Source organism: Homalodisca vitripennis, chromosome 1, assembly GCF_021130785.1.
Source record: "Homalodisca vitripennis isolate AUS2020 chromosome 1, UT_GWSS_2.1, whole genome shotgun sequence".
Taxonomy (NCBI): Eukaryota; Metazoa; Arthropoda; class Insecta; order Hemiptera; family Cicadellidae; genus Homalodisca; species Homalodisca vitripennis.
Window position 1 is genome coordinate 102,222,921 of NC_060207.1, and position 19,152 is coordinate 102,242,072.

The following is a 19,152-nucleotide window of genomic DNA, read 5'->3' on the forward strand; positions in this document are numbered from 1 at the left end:
TTGAGAATAGGAAACAGTTGTCATGCGACTTATGGCGTAATGTTAAAAGCCTTGAAATAAGAAAACAACATATTTCACAGCCAGCTCTTATACCTCTGAATGAGTTGAACCAATTTTTTACATCTTGTAGTCAAAGTTTCAGTCAGGACAAAGTGGAGGACTACTTAAAACATCTTCAAAACCTACCTCACCTTAGTTGTGGTTATTCTGAGTTTACTTTTAAACCTGTGATACAAGTTGACGTGTTGAAAGCTATACGCTGTATTCGCAGTAATGCTGTTGGGTACGATGGCATCCCAATACACCTCATAAAGAATATTCTATTTGCTGTCCTTCCAATAGTCACATTTATTTTCAACACGTCTCTTAGGAGTGGTATTTTTCCATCACAATGGAAGTCTGCTTTTGTCCGTCTTCTTAATAAGATTTTAGCACCAGCATCATGTTCAGATTATAGGCCGATAAATATTCTTCTTGCATTATCTAAAGGCCTAGAGAGAATTGTGTGCTGCCAACTCACTGAATATCTATCTTAAAGCAACATATTTAGTGACTATCAATCTGGTTTTTGGACTAACCACAGTACGGAAACTGCACTTTTAAAAGTGACGGATGACATTAGGCTTGCTATGGATCACAGACAGGGCACAATTCTCACTCTTTTCGATTTTTCAAAAGCTTTTGGCAGCGTAAACCATAAAGTATTGCTAGCTAAACTAAGGCTAATAGGGTTTTCTAGTCATGTATTAACTTGGCTGAGATCTTATCTGTCAGGGAGACGGCAGTGTGTAAAAGTGGATGACATGACTTCGGACTGGGAAATTGTTACTTGTGGGGTGCCACAGGGATCGATTCTTGGTCCTTTATTATTACTGTACATAAACGACATTCATTCTGTACTTAAACATAGCTCATATCACATGTATGCCGATGACCTGCAAATCTATTCACACTTTAAAATTGACTCCATTAATGAATGCATCACCAAAATCAATAGTGACATTAAATATATCGTTATGTGGTCCAAAAATCATGGCCTGAGGCCAAACCATACAAAAACGAAACCAATCATTATTTGTCACTCTCGTTTACAAAACTCAATAAACTTCAATACTATTGAAACGTTAACTGTAAATGGTAACACTCTGCCGTACTACGACAAGGTGAAGGATCTTGGTTTGACTATGAACTCGACTTTGACTTGGACTGATGCTGTTGCGGAGATTTGTAAATGGGTTTTCGCATCTATTCACTCACTCAAACGTTTACAACGATTTTTACCAGAACATATCAAGCTGCTCTTGACTAAATCACTCGTACTTCCACATTTCAATTACTGTAACTCCGTGATCAATGATATGACCAGTACTTAGTCAGAACCTGCAAAGAACTCAAAAATATTGTATACGTTATGTTTACGATGTGAGACGGGAGCAGCACATCACACCGTACTATATTCAGTCAAATATTCTAAAATTAAAAGATCAAAGATCAATCGAAAGTCTAAAACTTGTTCATTCAATATTGAAATGTGGTTTTCCAAGATATTTTTCTGAATATTTTAAATTTGTGTCTCATGTAGGTGTAAGAAGCACTCGCTCTAGCTCATACATTTTGAGAATACCTCAGCACAGGACTGCAATGTTTGATAAGTCATTCCATGTAATGGCTTGTAGGTTGTGGAATGCCCTTCCCCAAACAATTACTTCCATCGTTAGCCGTTCCCGGTTTGTGGCGAAACTGAAAGATATGAATCTTGAGCGATTAGCCGAGGCAGTTCCGGTCTGAGATGTTGTGGGCGTGACACTGGAAGAGATATTTTGCACTCCATAGATCCAGACATGTTATCGATTATTTTGTCACTCCAGCTCCATATGTAAAAGACTTTGTCAGGTATAGTTTGTGGATTCACTCAAAGAACATTATATCTGTGAAAATATTTGTTTTCGTTATATTCCTTAAGAAATTAAGAATTAAATGCTAATAAATCTTTTTGAAACATATGTAACGTAAAATTGTCTTGTCTTAATTTTCTATGTGTGTTAGTTATTAAAATTACACTAATTATATTTCAACTACTACTTTTTCTTTTATTTTGCCCTAAGATATTGCAAATATTTGAAATGGATCAAATGAACTTTAGAATTATGCAAACAAGCATAAGCTCTCCATAAACTACTCCTGCTTGATCCCTCCAAATGCTGAGCATCCATGAATGTTTTTCTTTACAGTTTATGTTGATAAATGGCCTGGTCTTCCCCATGGTTTTTGTTTTGTTTGGGATTATTGTAATGTATCCACTTTTCATCTCCAGTCAATATGTGATTCAAAAACCTTTCTTTCTTTGCCTTTGGAGCAGCTGTTCACAGGTGAAACTTGCCTTTCGACATCTCTTGGCTTCAACTTGAGTGGTACCCAATTTCCTAATTTCTGGATCATGCCCATGGCTTTTAGACATACCCTAATGATTTATTGCGTTACTTCCAATGCTGCAGCAAGTTCTTCTTGTTTTACAAGAATTACTTAAGAAATGTTCTCCAATTCTTCATCTTTAAAAGTTACTGGCCTTCCTTGACATTCTATATCCTCCATGTCAAAATTGCCATCCTTAAACCGTGTAAACCAAAACTTGCCCATACCACTCTTGTTTACCTCGCCCTTGTGTACCCAGCACGGGCCTGATCAGAAATACCATTGTTTAGAACCTGAACTCTTATGTTTTTTGTTATCAAGTTAGTACTTTCAATAGCACTTTTACTAGATGCTTCAGAAGAAATTAAGAAGTTAACATAAGCAGTCACTTTACTACCACTCCAAAGAAGCCTAGAGATGCCCATGTTGTACGAGTAACATTTTGGCATGAATCTCTGTTTAAAATGGTTTTAGAGTGTGTGCCCCTTGGGATGGAGAAGACAATGGGAGAGAAGGACACTCCAGAATGCCATTAATTATCTTGTGGAGAAACAAAAGGTTAAAATTGTTAATTATCAATGTGAGGTGTTGTAAATTGAACAAGTTCTTCACAGCAGTAACATAAGTTCCAAAGTATGTGAAACCATGTCTTGTGCTAAGGATTCTCACAAAACATGTCTGGACTCTATCTAGATGAGCAAAAGTTCAATTTAAAAAGGTGATCATATCACAGAGTTATACTCAAGTACGGGCTGTACAATGAATTTGTAAAGGATCATGAGTCAGTGAAGATGTGAAAGCCTCTGGTATATCTTATTATAAAACCCAGAAGTACATAGGCTTTTCCTGTTATGTAGTTGATGTGATCGTTAGTAGGAAGAGAAGAACTGACCATAATGCCAAGGTTCCAGATCTTATTTACTCTATTCAAAGTGATACCATTAATAAGTGATACCATAAAGTAGTCCAAATGTCTGTTGCTCTTCACACGAGAAAAGGTGATAACCTGTCACTAAGCAATATTCAATTCCATGGCATTCCTGATGCACCATTCACTGATGTTATCAAATGAAAGTTGGAGTGTAGTGTGATCTTGTTGATCCAAACATGGAGTGGACACTGGATGTCATCGACAAACGTACAATAATTGCAAATGATTTGTAAACTGATGTCATTGACAAAATGGTTGATGAGAAAAGGACCTAGAAAAGATCCCTGTGGTACTTCTGACAGAACTGGAAATGATGAGGATGAGCTACCATCATACTCGACAATGAATATTTTATTGGATATGTAGCTCCATAACCACGTTAACAAGGACCTGGAGGTGCCGTATCACTTGAATTTTGCAAGTAGAAGGTGGTGATTTACCATATAAAAGGATTTGGAGAAGTCGATAGGCATAATGAACTTAAGAGCATCAGTGAAAAAGTTAGTATTGTACTGGACATTTTGGTAGAGAATTCTGATCACCTCACTGTGTGTTGTATGTATTTTTTTGCTTCTTGTTTTTTTATATAGTTTTCATCTTGAACTTCTGTGTTGAGCCAGTTTCTAAAATTGAGATATTTATTTTTTTGCCATAGAAGGAAATTTCGTGCTTGGTAAAGATACTTTTAAGCACTGAGATGTTGTTTTTCATTTTTGTAATTGATTATTTTTTTAAAAACTTCATTGTCTGTAATTTCCAAGGTGTGTTCTTTGTGTCTTAACTGTTTTGACTATATTCATTCTCTTTTCAATCTCATTATGGCAGGTTTTGAAAATCTCTAGCTCATTAAATACAATTTGCAGTTTTATTTTAGTGTTTGCATGTACGTATTTCATTTTATTGTTGGTACTTTATAATTATTGGATACAGGCCCGTGCGCATGGGGGGGGGGGTTTTGGGGGTTCAAACCCCCCCCCTTGAAGATTGGGATATATCATATTGTTTCCATATATCAGTTTAATTGTGTGGATCACTAAAACATATGTGTAGATCACATATGTTTTTATTTGAAAAAGTTTTTACTTTGTTTAAAGAATGAGTTACAAATGTATTAAAAGTATGTAGTTTTACAATTTTATAATAAACTCATTTTCCATATGTATTAATTTTTAATCTATTACTTATTTAAGTTTCTTCTTTTTTATTTCATAAAATAAGTATAGACCCCCCCTAAATAAAATTCTGCGCACGGCCCTGATTGGATATATTTTGAGTGTTATTTATACCTTTGATATAGGTAATGTTTTTGTAATATATTTGTACATCCATTTTTAAGTTATCTAGGTCAATGAGTAGTGTATTTACTATATCCTCCAAACTCATATCTTCATAGTGTAACTTTTCAATATAATCCAACTAAACTTTTATCATCCTTAAACAAATGTATTATTTAAATTGATTGATTTTTCTGAAACTTGTCAATGTTACTCGCATCTTTCTTTCCACTTTAGAATTGTGTTTTTATTATGGGCTTACAAGTACTCAGTAATAAATAGTTGCTTTGAAAAGCTTTTCCCATTTGGATTCATTACTGAAATATTTGTAGGGAAAAATTATGTAATACCATCAACCCTTTCTACTTACTTCTTCCTGAATATCTGGATATCAGTGACTTTGGCAGACATTATTCAAGTTTCAGTGATTAATGTAACTTTGTACATATTATTGGTACATACATAATTCTTTGTTTAAATTTATTATAAATGATATATTATTGAAAAGGATACCAGATGTCGACAAAACAGTTGTTGTTATTGTAATGTTTTATGTATATCATTTGCCTTTCTTCTGACTTTAGTGCTGGATCCAAGGTATGTTTGTTTTGAAGTATGACTTTTTCATTTTCAACATGATTTTTGAATGTTCATCACCATGTTTTTTTATTTTTCTCTAAACTTTATCGGATGTTTAATCTTACGTTTTAGGGTTAAAACACAAGACACCTTAGAAAGAGAACATTAAATTGAAATATTTATACGTATTGAATATATGTGCATATATTGAATACGTATTTCAATACATATCAATGGCAAAAGCATTAATGCTGTTTTAAATACCTAATATTGTAGATTAAAACTTGCAAATAAATTTAGTAAGTAATAAAAACATTAAGCAAGTAATAAGTAATATAACATTTATTCAAAGCAATAAATGTAAGCATAATAAAGTAATAATAAGCATAATTTAAGCATTTATTTTAAGTAATATTTTAGTCTGTTATACTAAATACTGCTATCATGATAAAGTTAGATGATGTTGGTTTTTAATATTGATCAGAAATAACACCATACTAAATGACTTTGTGTATTTTTTGAGATTGTTTGAATTTAAATTCGCTAAAAGAGCCAAGTAGATAGTGGAAGTTCTGCAACACTTTAGAAGAGTTGAAAATATGAATTCTATTAATACTGTACTTTCACAAACTTTTAAGTTTCCTCGACCAATATTGAGCAATAAGATAAAGCCTCTGAGATTGAACAAACCTTTCCAAGGGTGTAAACCTATACTTTTTACAAGATCAAGAAACAAACAAATAGCTAATTATGTTGTGACACTGGTGGAAATTTTCCACGGAATCTATGGTTTGAACTTCAAGTTTCCTACACATAATGTAACTATGATGGAAAGTGTTGATTTAATGTGAATGCTGAGTTAAGCTACAGCTCATCTTCCTCTTGGTGTAGCGTCTGAAACCTGATGCTGTCAGAGACTTGACTCCTGGAAAATGGAGCCATGTTCATCTGAAGTAATAAAAAAAGTCTATAACAAAGAAGCTCAAAATGAACTCTATATAGTTTTGACATCAGAGATACCTAGAATAAAAATACAGTGTAATCTAGTGAAGAGTTATTCTCATTTTCTCATCAGGTGCACAACTCTACACACACTACACTAACAGCAAATTAACATGTTGACTGCGGCAGATGTCTTAAGGCACAAAGCCAGATTAAGAGTAGCTGGTCTCACTCAGTGCACACTAATAGTGAAAATGTAAATTACACGTAATATAGCTAGACAGTTATCGTATTATAGCTAGACAGTTATCGTAAAATAGTTAATTACGTTAACCGAGGCAGATGCTTATAGTGCACAGCCAGATTATGAGTAACCGGTTGCACTCAGTGAACACTAGTAGTGAAGGTGTTTATATATAAATTCTTCATCTCTGTCTTTTTGCAGCCTGTGACTTCTATCACCACCCATCAATTTTTATACTTTTTCTTCTTTGGCAAGGAACTCCTTTTTTGTATCAGAAGTCTTGGAAGCACTTAACAACAACATATTAAGAAGGGTGCTGGTCCCAACAATAAGACATCATCCTTCCTTCGACACTGTAGTGACATCCTGCCCAGCCTCTGACGACTCTTTTCAACTTATCCATTTTCTACATGGAATATTTCCTGAGATCCTCAAAATGGATTGTTTTGTTTCTATACTGAAGTATAACTCATTGAAGGTTGAGATCTACCACCCCATAACTATCCTCTCAATTGTGGAGAAGGTATGTGAAATGCTTGTACTGTATCAACATAGGTTTTTTTAAGCCTCTAGTTTTCTTAAGTTGACATGGTTTAAAAACCATGTCAGTTAACATTAAAATAACTGACATCAACATTCAAAACAACATTAAAAACTTACTGTTATTTGAAGAAATCAGTCTCCAGGGCAGGAAAAGGAAAATAGCTGGATATCGCCTTTGTTGACTTTGTCAAGGCCTTTGACAAAGTAGACCACTCCCTTCTTATACCTATGTAAACTGGAGACTTATGGGATCCAAAAGCCTATACTCTCTTATTGAATTAAACACCAATTTAAATTTGTTATTTATTAATAATAGAGTTATCAATTTTATATTTATGCATGAACGCAGCAGAAGTGCGAAAATACACTGAAATAAGATTAAGAAAATATAAACATTAAATTTTTATTTTATTTTTATTATAACTACAGTATTTTGTTAATTTTCTTTTTCATTAACATAATACGAGAAAACACTGTATTAGTGATTAATTTGTTTACTACTGATCAGCTACAGAATACACATATTCAAGTCAGTTGTTATCATAAAATAATACCATTTCCTTACTTTTGGTCACCTACCTACAGTTTTCATCAAGTATGTTAAGCTAATATGTTATGGAATAAATTTTAACCAATTATTAGGAAAATTATACCAAGATTATACAAGTGGTTAATAGATAAAAGCAAAGTAAGATCAGAAGTCTGCTGAGAACAAGGACGTAGCCAATGGAGGGGTTCAGGGGTCCGGACCCCCCAAATTTTCAAATTTTTCAATTACTTTTTTAGTAAACGATTAATACTTTAAAAAATTCAGTATTACTGACATGAACTGCTGAAAAATCGTTCTCAACAAAGAAATGGGTCAAGAACTTTTTAAGGAACAAAAGGGGCGTTACTCTCTGCCCACTGCGGAGAAATATCAGTTGTCTGGACCCTCCCAAATTTGTTTCCTGGCGTTCTTAGTCGAGAAGGGTTAATATACAATACTGAGTTTTTACTGTTTCATTTAAGAGACAAATAATTTTTACACAGTTCTACTTGCTTTCTACAGTTTTTTAAAAAACCTCAACAAAAGTGTCAATTATGTTCTTGATCTGTTGAATCCCTAACTTGTCAGATTGTTGAAAAGGACTATTACCGATGTAAAATGAAGAAAATGTTCAACAAATTTCACTGTGATCGATATAGTTGGAGTATGGTAGGTAGAGAAAGCAACATGTGACTAAAGAGGTTAAGAAAATACACAAAATGTACAATTTGAATATATACTAACTTTATTAGAAGACAAATAATGTGTAACGTTAGAAGAGTTTTATTTTCCCCTGAATGGTTTTAGTTTCTCTGAATTAATCACAAACTAAATAAGACTATTGGTTTTCTTATAATTTATCGACATTTTTATATATATGTTAAATTTTTATAATCCAAAGGTCATATAGCGGAAAAGCGTTTTGGGTTCGAGACAAGAACTACCTTGAATTGATCCTGTGAACCTTTGTTTTTGTATTGAATCGGAATGGCCGCCATCTTTAGGTTAGCTGTTCGTTTTGTTACCGATGTTATTATTTTTGTATTTAAGGCTAAATATAATTTCTCGGTTTTAAAAATCGTTGTTAAAAGTTAGGGAATTAGTAGACAGTAACAGTAATGATATAATATAGTTGGTGTTTCTATAGTGACATAAAATACAAATGTTGTTCCATTTGTTTGAAACCCCAGTTTCGTCTGCTGACATTTCCAGGTAAGAAAATTGTTTATTTACTAAAACTAGAATGTTTATTTTAAGAGTAAATGATTAATTTTCATATTGTTTGCGTGAAATTAATGGCTGCAGGTTACCTTAACAAGTATTATAATACTTTTATGAATTTGGCGCTTTTTTGTCTTAGCCTAAAAATTCCAGCCAAGACTGGTTGATTACCATTTTGAATTTGAATATATACAATATCTTTCTTTACCTTTGTCATTTGACATTTTCTTTATCGTTGACAATTGACTTTTCTTATTTTATACACTTTTTCAATTAATTAGTATGACATTACACGTCTTCATGTTTCTGCTAGATCTGTATACACCATTTTAAGGCTAAACAAAGGATGTCATCAACTTATACTTATTCATTAGGCACTTGAAAGTTAATCTTTATTACACCAAACATTGTGTTTCCAATAGGAATTGTAATAACATTTGTATGTTACATTTTGGCTTGGTTGTAACATACATTGTAATCAATATGCCTTCTATTTGATTCAAATTTTATTTCAGTTAGGCTAGTAGATATATTTCCTCACTGTGTAAGGCTTAGAGGATCAGATAGTCTAACTGTATTGTAGCAAGGTTCAGATAGTAGGAACAGTATTGAGAATTTGGTTCAGTGTGAATGTAAGGTGAGAGCTTTATATTTTAAACACTTCAAACTAAAGTTGTATACCGTATGGAGCAACTTGCTCTTACTGAAAATGGCCAAGTAAACTTTTTAAAATTACTCTGCAGTTCTGTATTGGGACACAAAAAAATAGTTTAGAATGTTTGACTTAAGTCCTACTAAAATAATACAGTGTATTCAAATAATAATAGTGTTAAATGTATTATTTACATTTAACACTATATTATTTGAATACATTGTATTATTTTAGTAGGACTTAAGTCAAACACTCTAAACTATATTTTTGTTTCTTTCTAAACTATATATATATATATATAAAACAGAAAGTACTGTTATTATCAGGAACACAAACTCCTTACAACTTTAAGAAATTGAACTTTGTTTTATAACTTTACTTCCTTTCTATAGAAATATTCAGCTAGTAGGTCTAGTCTGGGGGAGACTTTAATAAGCGACCTAACTCGTTGTTCGATTTGTGTTATCGAACAATTTGATATATTATCTAACTTTGATGTGTAAAACAACAAAATAACTTTGGGATATCAAAGAAACCTTACAATATTTATAACTTGCCCAGCGTGATATCAATGAGTAACAACTTTTATGATATGGAGGAAAGAATTCTTCCTATGTGTCCTACCAGGAGCCAAACCCACATGTTGCCACTTAAACAAATCTAGTCACTTGTGAGAAATATTCAACATTTTCCTTATATTCCTCATCATTTTAAAGTCTTATAATATTAGTTACTTCTTGTTGTTTATTGTTTACATTAAAATTACTATAACTAATAAGTTAAAATCATATGCTAAGTTAAATAAATTGTAATATTGAATTATTCCTTTGAATAAAAGCAATCAAACCATTTGATAATAACAAGTGTAGGCTGCTTATTAAAGTCTACCCCTAGTCTGTTAATTTAGAATAGAGTTTACTCCTTTCTGAGTGAAATAGTGGATTTATTTATTTTCTTGTCTCTAAAGATCACCTTTTTTCATCGTTTACACTTACCTTTAGCGTATGTCCTTCTTACATACATCGCAATTGGCCACTTTTGGAACCAAATCTTGCTCCTGGAACAAAAACATGTAGTTGAACTTTTAGAAAGATGTTCACCAGTAAATCATTTAATTAAGTTATTGTTTTCAACTTCAATTTTTAATAGTTTTGTTCGAGCTAAGTAAAAAGTAAACAAATGCAATATTGAATTTGGCTGCTTTGATATACAGTATGATCAAATTTTATGGTAGGCTATTTTATGTTTTAATTTTGATGGTAGATATGAAAATTTTTACTTTTATTTAATATTGTCAGACTGTTTTGGTGACCTGATACAGAACTGCAGCTATTTCCTTACTTGTAACCTGTATTGGACCACAAAAACAATCAAATAGAATGTCAAACCATAATTATTGATATATCAAACTTAAAATAGAATCAGCAAAACATCTAAATTGAATGTAAAACTAAAATTAATAATAGGCAAATATTAAACTAATGAAACAAGTAGAGTTGATCCATTTCATTCAGATCACCAATGTTACAGTTTATGGGTAGGGTACGATAAGCGGACCCGGTTTCTTATATTGTAATTGACAACCGATATTAGATATTACTTAATCATAACCATCGATATAATCAATCGATACTGGTTAATTATTTTGAACAATTAACTTAAATAATCTATATCAACAGCTGTAAACACTTTCAAATAATACACGTAAAGTAATATTTCAATTTTAGATAAGTAACATTTTTGATTATTAAAAATGGCAGTCAATTTAAGAAAACCACACAAAGTTGCTTTGAAAGATATACATGTGTTTCGTGGCTTCAACATGTTGGACTCGTACTGAAAACCCCATTATGTGAAATTTGTGGGAAGGAAACAACTGTAACTGTGAGAGGAGCAAATATGGTCGTCTTCAGTTTTCCTAACTTTGGTTATAATAATTTGTTCGATCACTGTAAATATTAAATTCATATTTTAATTTAAAACATATGATTGCTATTGAGGACCATATATACTTTTATATCGATTGAAAGTCTAGGATTTGAGTATGCGTATATTAGGTATCAATGATTACATTCTTCGATATAAATAACCGGGTCTGCTTATCGTACTCTACCCCAGTTTATAGTTATGGATCCATATCAAAGAATATGTTTATATTTATGTATTTGTAGTTTATGTATTAGTTATAGTTTCTGATAGATTTTGTTTACAAGAATTTAAAAGTATGGCATCTATAGTCATTATTAGAGGTTACTTGACCTTGAAGAAGTCTGTTAAAACCCCAATTTTTTACTTACCAAACCAAGTATTGGGCTACAGTGTATTGTAATAAGCATTGAACACACGAGTGATCGATGATATTGAATCATCAATTAGAACCATTTAAATGCTCTAAGAAATGTTTACCCTGTTATGTAACTGTAAGTACTATACTGCTCCAACATAGTATAAACAAAGTTGTATTATTTTCTATAATCTAAAAGGCATATATTTCTTTGACATATTAAAATATAGTTTCACTATAATACAATCTTAAAAGTCTCTATAATAATTCAGTTCAACATTATTGTTCCAAAGTAATTGAAACAAAGTTAAATCGTGTGAATGGTATTTGAGTAATTGCTGCTAGAGACTGGAAGTACTGTTGTTTGTCAAATTAAAATAACATGTTGAGGTAGTACTTCCAGTTACCTGTTACTGTGATAGCGTGTTAGTATATAAAAATTTAACTAACTCACTTCAATGTAATAGAGAATGATAAACTAATAAACGGGGTAATTCAAATTTAACTGTTCAGCACAATTAATGGATACTACGTAGTCCTTATCTACTATTTATTATAAGGTTATAAACTACATATGTACGTAATATAAATATAAAAAGTTAAAGATAACCTTAACAGGCTCACATGATCAGAGTTTGAATTTGTGTGCTATCTTTAGGGATGTTTTTCTTATTTCCCCAGAAGTGTGTGATGGTACCGAAGCCTGCTCTGATGTTTAGAGGCCTTTCTGATCAGTAATTTCCTGAACTCAGATCGTCAACCTCTCCAACGTCCGATCACGTTGTATGGTTGAGGTTACAATTGGGATCAAGTACCGATTGGAAATGCTTCTGGCCATCAGTGTGGGTTTTGGTGAAAGTCTTCACCCTGCAGTGCTGGAAAAAAAAATATCCCTTGAGATAGTACCCAAATTCAAGCTCAGATCACGTAAACACTTAGGTTATGTTTCTCTATGGTACTACTAGTAACATATTTACATATAATTACAATTACATATAACCTAGAAGCTAAACCTCCTTATATCATAATAACATTGCTTAATGTGATATTTCCATTCCTAACCTCAATGCTTGTACGAAATGGCCTCGGCTGCATATCTTTCAGCCCACCTGTTACAGAAATAACAGTTTCCTCATAATAGGTTACCACTGAATTACCTGTTACTGACACTAATGCTGCAGATCTGTAATGGGAGCAAGTGCAGTGGTTATGCACATGTTTTATTGTATTAGACACGTTTATCCTTAAAACAAGTAAAACATAAGTCAATGTTATACTATTTTTTGTTGTTGTTATATTTTATAGATACTTATATCCTATATTTTTTTCACTTTTTATACTGTAATTTGAAGTAGGCTCTTCAATATAATTAAAATATAATTTAATTTGGTTTAAGTAGTTGTGAGGTTACTTTACTTATGAATTATCTATGATTCGATAATATCGATCACTCAAAGAGTTGAACACTTACTGCAGTAAAGTATTGAAGTAAAACAGAAACGAAAATAATATGCATGAGACACAAAGAGTTTTATGTTCCTAACATGTTCAAGCTAAAATTGAATGATATAACTTCAAATATTTATTGGAGGTATGGATCAAGGCTGCATTATTGTAAGCTACTACCACCATAATAAAATCAGGGTACCAAACTATCGATTAGAAATACCTAAACTATTGGATATAAAATCATTATAATCATGTTTTTATACAGTTAGTTATTGCCAATAATATTTTACCAAATTAATTCAAACAAAGTACAATAATTTTATGGTAATGGCCGCGAGTACAATGACGATGTAAATTACAAGTGTTATTTGTGTTAAAAGCTATCAGACACATTTTCTTTCCTTTACAATAGCAAAAATGAAATGTTGCACATTTTGTTACACGATATAAATACACAAAAGTTCACCGTCTAGATAGTTTGTTAGTGTCATTAAATTATTAGCATTTTAGATATAAAAACAGTCAAACTATTGAAATAACTTAGCTATAATTAATATAATTCAGTTTGACATTTTGGTTTCTGTATTGTACATAATCATGAATATCGATAATTCAATTGTCGTGGTGGTCGCTTATTATTCTGCTGTCTGGATTAAAACTAAACCAAAGTTAAATTTTGAAATACATATTACCATTGTTTTATTTATATAATTTTAGACGTATTATATAGTTTTTATCATTAATAATAAAAACTGTTGATTTAAGTAAATTAGGCTTAATTTTATTACAACAAATTAAACAAATTGAAATTTCTATTGTTTTTGGGACACACACTTTAAATATAATACCCAAATAAATTGATTTCATCTGATAACTGTTCTATTATTCAGCTAGTTAGTCTGCCAATTTGGATATTACCTCTGTTTTGAGTGAAATTATAGTTTCTTTTTGTTTTTTTTTTTATACATCCTTAACCCTTAAATGAGCGCGCGGGGGCCTCAACGGACCCCACGAGTAGATATATCGCTCTATTTTTCGAAGTAGGTTAGCTAGACTGATGTGACGCTAGATACCTTCCGGGTAGACGATGAGTAATCGCGCCCTACAGTCAGTTTGGCTGTAACCGTCGCGGGTGAATCGTACAGTCCGTTCCAAACAAACATTACACGTTTGGGTCGTCTAGACCCCCGCGCGCGCACTCACGTTACCTACTAGTGTTGCAATTACGGGTCATTTTTACCCCCCCGCGCGAGTACTTGTGTTATTTGATATGTGCATTGAAAGTGAATATTTTTATATGTGATACAGAAGGAGAATTTTGTATGTATATACATTGCTAACGGATTTTGAATATAGATTGTGTCTAAATACTGTTTTAGTGTTGGACAATATTTATTTATTCCGAGAATGGGTTCTGAAGATTTCCAAGTGGCTAGAATTATTACTATAGATGAGCAATTGGTAGCCTGCAGAGGAAAATGTGGCTTCAAACAATTTATGAAAAGTAAACCAGTAAAGTAATGGTATTAAAATATTCACAGCATCTGATTCCAAAATGTTTTATGTACACAAGATGGAGATTTTACCCTGGTACCCAACCACAGAACAAGCCCATTTGAACATTCAAATAGACCTAAGGACGTTGTTTTAAGCCTTATAAGCAATCTTGAAAATTCCGGCAGGAACATCACAGCAGACAACTGGTTCTCAAGTGTGCCATTGGTGAGAGAACTAATAGAAAGAGGCATTACTTACGTAGGAACACTACGCAAGAACAAAAGAGAACTACCACCAGAACTTCTTTCTAAGAAACGAATTGCCCATTCGAGTATCTTTGCTTTTTCGTGATGACATGACTGTAGTTTCATACGCACCAAAAAGAAACCGCTGTGTTGTTCTCGTATCATCAATGCATTTTGATGCTGCTATCGACCCCTGACACACTAGACAAGTCTAAACCAGACATAATTACTTTCTACAACTCTACCAAGTCTGGGGTTGATGTTTGTAGATGAAAAAATGTGGTACTTTATTCCACTTCTAGGAGATGCCAAAGGTGGTCCCTTGTTTTATTGTACCGCTTCCTTAACATCGCCAGACATCAATGGGCAAGTTATTTTCTTGAGCAAACTGTCAAGAAGAAAAAGTAATGAAAAGAAGGAAGTTTCTGAGGGAAGTCGGGATTAGAGATGATAAAGCCTCATATAGCGAAAAGGGCAACTATTTCTTCGCTTCCAAAGACGCTGCGATCATCGATCCTCAAGGTTGCTAATGTGCAAGAGATTCCTCATAGAGAATCATCAGTCAATCGGCCAGCGGGTTGGAGAGTAAGATGTGTTGTTTGCCCCCGCACAAAGGACACTAAAACAACACAAAAATGTTGTAAGTGCCAACGACCTATGTGTTTATCGCACATGGAGACCTTCTGTAATCTCTGCCAAAACATGAATAACGGTGCAATTACTGATTCAGAGACTAAGTTTCTGTAGAAGACATTTTTTCACGTGTTTAATTGTGAGGTATATTTCACATATAATTGAGTTTTCTATACTGCATATCTACTGTCATCTGAGGTGTGTTCAATATTTAATAAATAATTTTTTCTTTATCAGTGATTTTTTCCCCCCGTTTACTAGTCCTACTTTTATCTCCCCAAAACAAAGTCTTGATAAGTTCAACAAACACTATATAGTATTTATATTTATATAATACTTTAAAAACAAAGATTACTTATTTTATAAAATAAAAATAAATAAAAAATATTGAATTGTATTTTTATTTTTAGTATTAAATTTTTACTACAAGATCGTGGAATTGCAGTTTTACATTTTATTTAAATCGAATAATTCAGTATGTATATAGTTATTCTTATAATAATAATTGTATATATCATAGTATAGTATAGCATAGTGGAGTATAGCATAGTATAGTGGAATTACAGTTTTACATTTTATTTAAATCGAATAATTCAGTATGTTATATAGTTATTCTTATAATAGTAATTGTATATCATAGTATAGTATAGCATATATATATATATATATATATATATATATATATATATATATATATATATATATATGGTGATCTATGCAATAACAATTTTTTTTCTTAAAACTATAATTTTATACTTTTAACGTAAAATGAATAAAAAATATTAAAATCATAATAAACTATAGTTATCTTTAATTAAATAGGTATTAGACATACGCAATAATGTAAGTAACTATAGTTAATAACACAAAGAAGGTAAGAATGCATTCATATTTATTATTTTCTTTAATGGGGGTCTAGAAGACCCCACGCGAGCACTCACGTAACTTAAGGGAGGCGCGCTCACTTAAGGGTTAACTCATATCTTTATCTCTTCCATACATATATTACTTTTGCTATTTTTAGGACCAAATCTTGGTCTGAAACAATGAAAATGTAATGGAAATTTTAGTCATATATTCACAACAAATAAAACATTACTCAAATAATTGTTTTCAATGTACATTTTCAATAGTCGATTGTATTAGACTTACAAATACAATATTAAAATCAACTGTATTGATATTAAGAGTATGATAACATTGATGTTACTTGTGTTTTAGTTTTGATGGTAGATATTGACAGGTCCAGATTTATTTCAGTTCAATGTTCTGTTCAATGTTATTGGTGGTTCAATATGGAACTGCAGCCCAACTGGTACTTACATTTAATAAATAATCATTATATTAATAAAAGCAATTTTTACTGTCATAATCCGTATTCAATACATAGTGTTTAAGAAAGGTTTTGTTTACAATTTTCAATGCTCAAATATATTTGGAAAGCTTGGAATAAACAATAACAGATTATTTTGTGTAATTTTCTTTGAACACTGCTAGATACCACATTTGGTTTTGTTATATTATAAGTAAAATTACATTAATTCACAAGTTAGTGTTCGGATAAGTAGTTTTAGACTGGGCTCTTTTAGCTTTGTTTGCTTTATAAACAGTAAATATTTACTTTAGTCCCTGGAAATATGAAAATTAAAAACAAATGCATCAGGATACATATACTCATTGGGAATTTCTAACAAATCAAGATTTATGATTAAATTATTTTTGTTAGGAAAAACACTAGAATTAAACTTAAAACTTTAAAAATAATTGGAAGATGCTTGATTATATATCTTGCATCACAATTTGGTTTGAAACTTCATCTAGTTAATCACAGTACATAAGGAAAAAATCATGATTTTATAAATCAAGTTTGACTTTAACCCTTTAACCCATTGCGGATCACTGATGAGCTGGGCTCGTCACGCAGCGCCTGGGCCTAACGGCACAATGACGAGCTCAGGTCGCAAAAGCGATCTGCTTTTAAGTTTCCCTCCAAATAGTTCTATTAGTGTCTGATAGATCGGGCAATCGTCTTCACTTGTCAACTAAGAGTGTTTAATAACGGTCTTCGTTTAGAGTTTTCAAAAGTTTTATAAATATCCTACAGATCGCAGTTGTGTGTCGAAGTTGAAAAATCATTCATATGAATTTACTTTCTGCTTTGTGGCCCTTCTGATTGAGTGTTTTCCTTAGTTGTTATTATAATACTTTTGAGGTTAGTGACACAACTAATCGATGCAGACGTACCTCGATGCTAGACAATGGCCGGGATGTTGTAATCGCTTCGCCCGAGTTGCTTTATTTAGACTATGATTCAGACATCATCCCTGCCACCCCGGAACCTTGCTCGCGTGTTATTGTTCCTACATCATGGGTACCCCAGCAGGCCCATGTTCCATCTGAACGAATATCTTCACAGCTGAATTTTCTAGTATACAATAGCGAGCGCTACGATGTGGCGCACCATTGCTGTTCGTGTGGCCGTTGTCGTAAATTAATTCGTACCCGCTGGTGCCGGCGCGCCAAAACACATTTACGTACTATCTCTGAGGGATATTTTGCTTTTGTTGCCAGAATAGAAGAGTGGCTCCACTGGTGGCCAGAGGTATATATGCTTATAAAAATTATCTTTAATTTTGGTACTACTATCATCTGACAATGTAGTAATCGAAGCCAGGAATCAATAATTATTACCAATAACACAACTACTGTTAGAATGTGAAAGTGGCAGATTGAGTCATACACAGCATCCACAGAAACTTAACGTTTGGGCAGGTATTATAGGAAATCAAATTATGGGCCCATTATTTATCAATGGTAATTTAAATGGTGACTCGTATTTAGCAATGCTCCAAAATGAGATAATTCCTACACTACAAGCTGCTCTTGGTCGACAATTTCAAAGAATTTATTTCCAACAAGATGGCGTGCTACCACACTTTGCTCTCCTTGTTAGAGAATACTTGGATACAATATTCCTTCACAGATGGATTGGAAGACGTGGTGCAGTAGAGTGGCCTGCTCGTTCCCCTGATTTATCTCCGCTGGATTTTTTTCTTTGGATATACCTCAAAGATAAAGTTTATCGTACTAAGCCTCGAGATTTGGCGCACCTAAGAAATGTCATAGTCCAAGAAGCTCAAGATATTCCTTGTGACTACCTTCAAAATGCAGTAGATGGCTTTTACAACCGCCTAGGACATTGCCAGACGATGGGAGGGGAACATTTTGAACACTTACTTTGATCACAGGTACTTAAAAATTGGTGTTTACTTGTAATACTTAATAATTTACATTGTTCAATTGTTTTAAAATTCAAATAGCTATAACTACTGAATGAATCCACCTTTTGAAGTCCGGTTTGCGGCATTGTACTCTGCTAAGTAAGACCTTTAATTTGATAACAAACTTGACCTATGCTGCTATTTAAGAATTTTGTCAGACTCCTTGTGGACCGTCCCCCAAAGGGATTATCCGGTCGGTAATTGGGCAGATATGTGCGTTACTATCACCAGTAAGCACGTGTGAACTTTGGTATTTCTTTCTATTGTGGTTCAAAAATTAAAAAAGGGGTTCCAGACTTAATTGTCACCCTGTATGTGATGGATCAATTATTTTTGAGAGTGTTTCATGTTATATTCGTGTGCTTCTTCTTCTTAATACTTCTTCCAGTGAAATGCAAAAATATAAATCAAAGAAATCTAATGTTTCCTATTTTCC

The 19,152-nt window shown here is 32.6% G+C and overlaps 1 protein-coding gene across 4 annotated transcripts in view; it reads left to right on the forward strand.

Annotated features, from left to right (window-relative positions):
- Positions 1–8,441: 8,441 nt before the first annotated feature.
- The window catches only part of LOC124368006 (inactive histone-lysine N-methyltransferase 2E-like), a 141,096-nt gene continuing 130,385 nt past the window's right edge, over positions 8,442–19,152 (forward strand). For all 4 annotated transcript variants that reach the window (XM_046825277.1, XM_046825285.1, XM_046825290.1 and 1 more), the window contains exon 1: positions 8,442–8,666. The gene's annotated coding sequence lies outside the window, so the exon portion shown is untranslated. The remainder of the gene's footprint in view (positions 8,667–19,152) is intronic.